Below are 6,806 nucleotides of genomic sequence, written 5' to 3'. Positions count from 1 at the left end.
CTCCCTCCTCCTCTCTCCTTCTTCCTCCTCCCTAAAGGAAATATGCCCAAGAGGCAATAATAAAGTTATTATTTATTTCCTTATATCATGATAAATGTTTATTATTCATGCTAGAATTGTATTAACTGGAAACATAATACATGTGTGAATACATAGACAAACATAGTGTCACTAGTATGCCTCTACTTGACTAGCTCATTAATCAAAGATGGTTGTGTTTCCTGACCATAGACATGAGTTGTCATTTGATTAACTGGATCACATCATTAGGAGAATGATGTGATTGACATGACCCATTCCGTTAGCTTAGTACTTGATCATTTAGTATGTTGCTATTGCTTTCTTCATGACTTATACATGTTCCTACAACTATGAGATTATGCAACTCCCATTTACCGGAGGAACACTTTGTGTGCTACCAAACATCACAACGTAACTGGATGATTATAAAGGAGCTCTACAGGTGTCTCCAAAGGTACATGTTGAGTTGGCGTATTTCGAGATTAGGTTTTGTCACTCCGATTGTCGGAGAGGTATCTCCGGGCCCTCTCGGTAATGCACATCACTATAAGCCTTGCAAGCAATGTAGCTAATGAGTTGGTTACGGAATGATGCATTACATAACGAGTAAAGAGACTTGTCAGTAACGAGATTGAACTAGGTATTGAGATACCGACGATCGAATCTCGGGCAAGTAACATACTAATGACAAAGGGAACAATGTATGTTGTTATGCGGTTTGACCGATAAAGATCTTCATAGAATATGTAGGAGCCAATATGAGCATCCAGGTTCCGCTATTGGTTATTGACCGGAGACGTGTCTCGGTCATGTCTACATAGTTCTCGAACCCATAGGGTCCGCACGCTTAAAGTTAGATGACAGTCATATTATGAGTTCATGTGTTTTGATGTACCGAAGACAGTTCGGAGTCCCGGATGTGATCACAGACATGACGAGGAGTCTCAAAATGGTCGAGACATGAAAATTGATATATTGGACGACTATATTCGGACACCGGAATGGTTTCGGGGGTTATCGGATATATACCGGAGTGTCGGGGGGTTACCGGAACCCCCCGGGGGGTTAATGGGCCTCATGGGCCCAAAGTGGAGAAGAGGAGGGGTGGCCAGGGCAGGCCGCGCACCCCCTTCCCACTAGTCTGAAAAGGACAAAGAGGGGGCGCCCCCCCCCCCTTTCCTTCCTCCCCTCTCTTCCTTCCTTCCCCCTCTCCTACTTGGACAAGGAAAGGAGGGAGTCCTACTCCCGGTGGGAGTAGGACTCCTCCTGGCGCGCCCCCTTCTAGCCGGCCGCGCCCTCCACCTTGCTCCTTTATATATGGGGGCAGGGGGCACCTCTAGACACAACAACAATTGATCCTTCAGATCTATTAGCCGTGTGCGGTGTCCCCCTCCACTATATTCCACCTTGATAATATCGTAGCGGTGCTTAGGCGAAGCCCTGCGTCGGTAGAACATCATCATCGTCACCACACCGTCGTGCTGACGGAACTCTCCCTCGACACTTGGCTGGATTGGAGTTCGAGGGACGTCATCGAGCTGAATGTGTGCAAGAACTCGGAGGTGTCATGCTTTCGGTGCTTGATCGGTCGGGCCGTGAAGACGTACGACTACATCAACCGCGTTGTTCTAACGCTTCCAGTTTTGGTCTACGAGGGTACGTGGATAACACTCTCCCCTCTCGTTGCTATGCATCATCATGATCTTGCGTGTGCGTAGGAATTTTTTTGAAATTACTACGTTCCCCAACAGTGGCATCCGAGCCTTGTTTTATGTGTAGATGTTATATGCACGAGTAGAACACAAGTGAGTTGTGGGCGATACAAGTCATACTGCTTACCAGCATGCCATACTTTGGTTCGGCGGTATTGTTGGATGAAGTGGCCCGGACCGACATTACGCGTATGCTTACGCGAGACTGGTTCTACCGACATGCTTTGCACATAGGTGGCTGGCGGGTGTCAGTTTCTCCAACTTTAGTTGAACCGAGTGTGGCTACGCCCGGTCCTTGAGAAGGTTAAAACAGCACTAACTTGACGAACTATGGTTTTGATGCGCAGGTAAGAATGGTTCTGCCGGATTTCGGGTTTCGGCAGACCCTTGAGGTTCGAACTCTGGGGTGCGTGCGAAGATCTCTCTCCTACCAACTCACGTCTCGAAGCCTCGCAAGGAATCTAGGCTAGAAAGATGAACACACACAAGGGACACGAGGTTTATACTGGTTCAGGCCACCATTGTGGTGTAATACCCTACTCCAGTGTGTGGTGTGGTGGATTGCCTCAGGGGCTGATGATGAACAATACAAGGGAAGAACAGCCTCGCGAGGGATGTTCTTGTAGCGGTGTGGATGAACTCCCCTCTCTACGGTGGGTGGCTAGTCCTATATATAGAGAGGCCCTGGTCCTCTTCCCAAATATTGAGCGGGAAGAGCGCCAACAATTGGCCATTTTGAAGGGGAACATCTAGTACACTTATCCTGACTAAAGTTGGTCTTCAACTACCAAAGACTCTGATGATGACACCGTCTTGGGCTCCACAGTGACCTCCATCCTGCCGCTCAGCTGGTCTTGGTCTTGTTGCACCGAAACGGTAACCTTTGCCCGATGCCTTGGCCTGTGCTTGCTCCCTTTGCACCAAAGGGGGAAACAAGGACACTGCGTAGGCCGGCGCCCGCCTGGCCTCGATCGTCATGGCTTGCGTCATGGGCACCTCGTGAGGTACCCCTGCCTTGATCTCTCCGCCTCCTCGTGAGCCTGCCTGACGAGGCTGCTCCTGAGGAAGCTTCCTGTCATCCACCCCGCGAGGCTCGGCCCCTCGTGAGGGTCTTGAGCTTGAGCTGATGAAGGTGGGTCGCATTGGGCCACTGCTTGAGCCATGTCGCAGGCCGCAGGCAAGCAAGTCTGGGGACCCCCGTTCCCAGAACACCAACAGGTTCTTGCTCAGCCCGTAGCAGCCACGTAAAACTTGCAACAACAAAGTAGAGGATGTCTAACTTGTTTTTGCAGGGCATGTTGTGATGTGATATGGTCAAGATGTGATGCTATATTTTATGAGATGATCATGTTTTGTAACTGAGTTATCGGCAACTGGCAGGAGCCAGATGGTTGTCGATTTATTGTATGCAATGCAATCCCCTGTAATTGCTTTACTTTATCACTAAGCGGTAGCGATAGTCCTAGAAGCAATAGGTGGCGAAACAACAACGATGCTCTGATGAAGATCAACGTGTCACGCCGGTGACGATGGTGATCATGATGGTGCTTCGGAGATGGTGATCACAAGCACAAGATGATGATGGCCATATCATATCACTTATATTGATTGCATGTGATGTTTATCCTTTATGCATATTATTTTGCTTTGATTGACGGTAGCATTATAAGATGATCTCTCACTAAATTTCAAGGTATAAGTGTTCTCCCTGAGTATGCACCGTTGCGAAAGTTCTTCATGCTGAGACACCACGTGATGATCGGGTGTAATAGGCTCTACGTTCAAATACAACGGGTGCAAAACAGTTGCACATGTGGAATACTCAGGTTAAACTTGATGAGCCTAGCATATACAGATATGGCCTCGAAACACTGAGACCGAAAGGTCGAGCGTGAATCATATAGTAGATATGATCAACATAGTGATGTTCACCATTGAAAACTACTCCATCTCATGTGATGATCGGACATGGTTTAGTTGATTTGGATCACGTTATCACTTAGATGATTAGAGGGATGTCTGTCTAAGTGGGAGTTCTTAAGTAATATGATTAATTGAACTTAAATTTATCATGAACTTAGTACCTGATAGTATTTTGCTTGTCTATGTTTGTTGTAGATAGATGGCTCGTGCTGTTGTTCCGTTGAATTTTAAGGCGTTCCTTGAGAAAGCTAAGTTGAAATATGATGGTAGCAATTACACGGACTGGGTCCGTAACTTGAGGATTATCCTCATTGCTGCACAGAAGAATTACATCCTGGAAGCACCGCTGGGTGCCAGGCCTGCTGCAGATGCAACTGACGATGTTAAGAACGTCTCGTGGAGCAAAGCTGATGACTACTCGATAGTTCAGTGTGCCATGCTTTACCGCTTAGAACCGGGACTTCAACGACGTTTTGAATGTCATGGAGCATATGAGATGTTCCAGGAGTTGAAGTTAATATTTCAAACAAATGCCCGGATTGAGAGATATGAAGTCTCCAATAAGTTCTACAGCTGCAAGATGGAAGAGAATAGTTCTGTCAGTGAACATATACTCAAAATGGCTGGGTATAATAATCACTTGATTCAACTAGGAGTTAATCTTCCTGATGATAGTGTCATTGATAGAATTCTTCAATCACTGCCACCAAGCTATAAGAGCTTCGTGATGAACTATAATATGCAAGGGATGGACAAGACTATTCCCGAGCTCTTCGCAATGCTAAAAGCTACGGAGGTAGAAATCAAAAAGGAGCATCAAGTGTTGATGGTCAATAAGACCACCAGTTTCAAGAAAAAAGGTAAAGGGAAGAAGAAGGGGAACTTCAAGAAGAATGGCAAACAAGTTGTTGCTCAAGAGAAGAAACCCAAATCTGGACCTAAGCCTGAGACTAAGTGCTTCTACTGCAAACAGACTGGTCACTGGAAGCGGAACTGCCCCAAGTATTTAGCGGATAAGAAGGATGGCAAGGTGACCAAAGGTATATGTGATATACATGTTATTGATGTGTAACTTACTAATGCTCGCAGCAGCACCTGGGTATTTGATACTGGTTCTGTTGCTAATATTTGCAACTCGAAACAGGGACTACAGATTAAGCGAAGATTGGCTAAGGACGAGGTGATGATGTGCGTGGGAAATGGTTCCAAAGTCGATGTGATCGCGGTCGGCATGCTACCTCTACATCTACCTTCGGGATTAGTTTTAGACCTAAATAATTGTTATTTGGTGCCAGCGTTAAGCATGAACATTATATCTAGATCTTGTTTGATGCGAGATGGTTATTCATTTAAATCAGAGAATATGGTTATTCTATTTATATGAGTAATATCTTTTATGAACATGCACCCTTGAAGAGTGGTCTGTTTTTACTAAATCTTGATAGTAGTGATACACATATTCATAATGTTGAAACCAAAAGATGCAGAGTTGATAATGATAGTGCAACTTATTTGTGGCACTGCCGTTTGGGTCATATTGGTGTAAAGCGCATGAAGAAACTCCATACCGATGGACTCATGGAATCACTTGGTACTTGTGAACCGTGCCTCATGGGCAAGATGACTAAAACGCCGTTCTCCGGAACTATGGAGCGAGCAACAGATTTTTTGGAAATCATACATACTGATGTATGTGGTCCAATGAACATTGAGGCTCGCGGCAGGTATCGTTATTTTCTCACCTTCACAGATGATTTTAGCAGATATGGGTATATCTACTTAATGAAACATAAGTCTGAAACACTTGAAAAGTTCAAAGAATTTAAGAGTGAAGTGGAAAATCATCGTAACAAGAAAACAAAGTTTCTACGATCTGATCATGGAGGAGAATATTTGAGTTACAAGTTTGGTTTACTTTTGAAACAATGCGGAATAGTTTCGCAACTCACGCCACCCGGAACACCACAATGTAATGGTGTGTCCGAACATTGTAATCATACTTTGCTAGATATGGTGCGATCTATGATATCTCTTAATGATTTACCGCTATCGTTTTGGGGTTATGCTTTAGAGACGGCCGCATTCACATTAAATAGGGCACCATCAAAATCCGTTGAGAAGACGCCTTATGAACTGTGGTTTGGCAAGAAACCAAAGTTGTCGTTTCTTAAAGTTTGGGGTTGCGATGCTTATGTGAAGAAACTTCAACCAGATAAGCTCGAACCCAAATTGGATAAATGTGTCTTCATAGGATACCCAAAGGAGACTATTGGGTACAGCTTCTATCATAGATCTGAAGGCAAGACTTTTGTTGCTAAATTCGGATCCTTTCTAGAGAAGGAATTTCTCTCGAAAGAAGTGAGTGGGAGGAAAGTAGAACATGATGAGGTAACTGTACCTGCTCCCTTATTGGAAAGTAGTTCATCACAGAAACCGGTTCCTGTGACAACTACACCAATTAGTGAGGAAGCTAATGATATTGATCATGAAACTTCAAATCAAGTTACTACCGAACCTTGTAGGTCAACTAGAGTAAGATCCGCACCAGAGTGGTACGGTAATCCTATTCTAGAGGTCATGTTACTTGACCATGGCGAACCTACGAATTATGAGGAAGCGATGATGAGCCCAGATTCCGCAAAATGGCTTGAGGACATGAAATCTGAGATGGGATCCATGTATGAGAACAAAGTATAGACTTTGGTTGACTTGCCCAATGATCGTCAAGCCATCGAGAATAAATGGATCTTCAAGAAGAAGACTGACGCTGATGGTAATGTTACTGTATACAAAGCTCGACTTGTTGCGATAGGTTTTCGACAAGTTCAAGGGGTTGACTACGATGAGACTTTCTCACCCGTAGCGATGCTTAAGTCTGTCCGAATCATGTTAGCAATTGCCGCATTTTATGACTATGAAATATGGCAAATGGATATCAAAACTGCTTTCCTAAATGGATTTCTAGAAGAAGAGTTGTATATGATACAACCTGAAGGTTTTGTCGATCCAAAAGGTGCTAAGAAAGTGTGCGAGCTCCAGCGATCCATTTATGGACTGGTGCAAGCCTCTCGGAGTTGGAATAAACGCTTTGATAGTATGATCAAAGCATATGGTTTTACAGACTTTTGGAGAAGCCTGTATTTACAAGAA

This window comes from Triticum dicoccoides, chromosome 3B (genome assembly GCF_002162155.2).
Source record: "Triticum dicoccoides isolate Atlit2015 ecotype Zavitan chromosome 3B, WEW_v2.0, whole genome shotgun sequence".
NCBI classification, from domain to species: Eukaryota; Viridiplantae; Streptophyta; class Magnoliopsida; order Poales; family Poaceae; genus Triticum; species Triticum dicoccoides.
The sequence above is the reverse complement of the archived record's forward strand: the minus strand, read 5'-3'. Positions refer to the sequence as shown.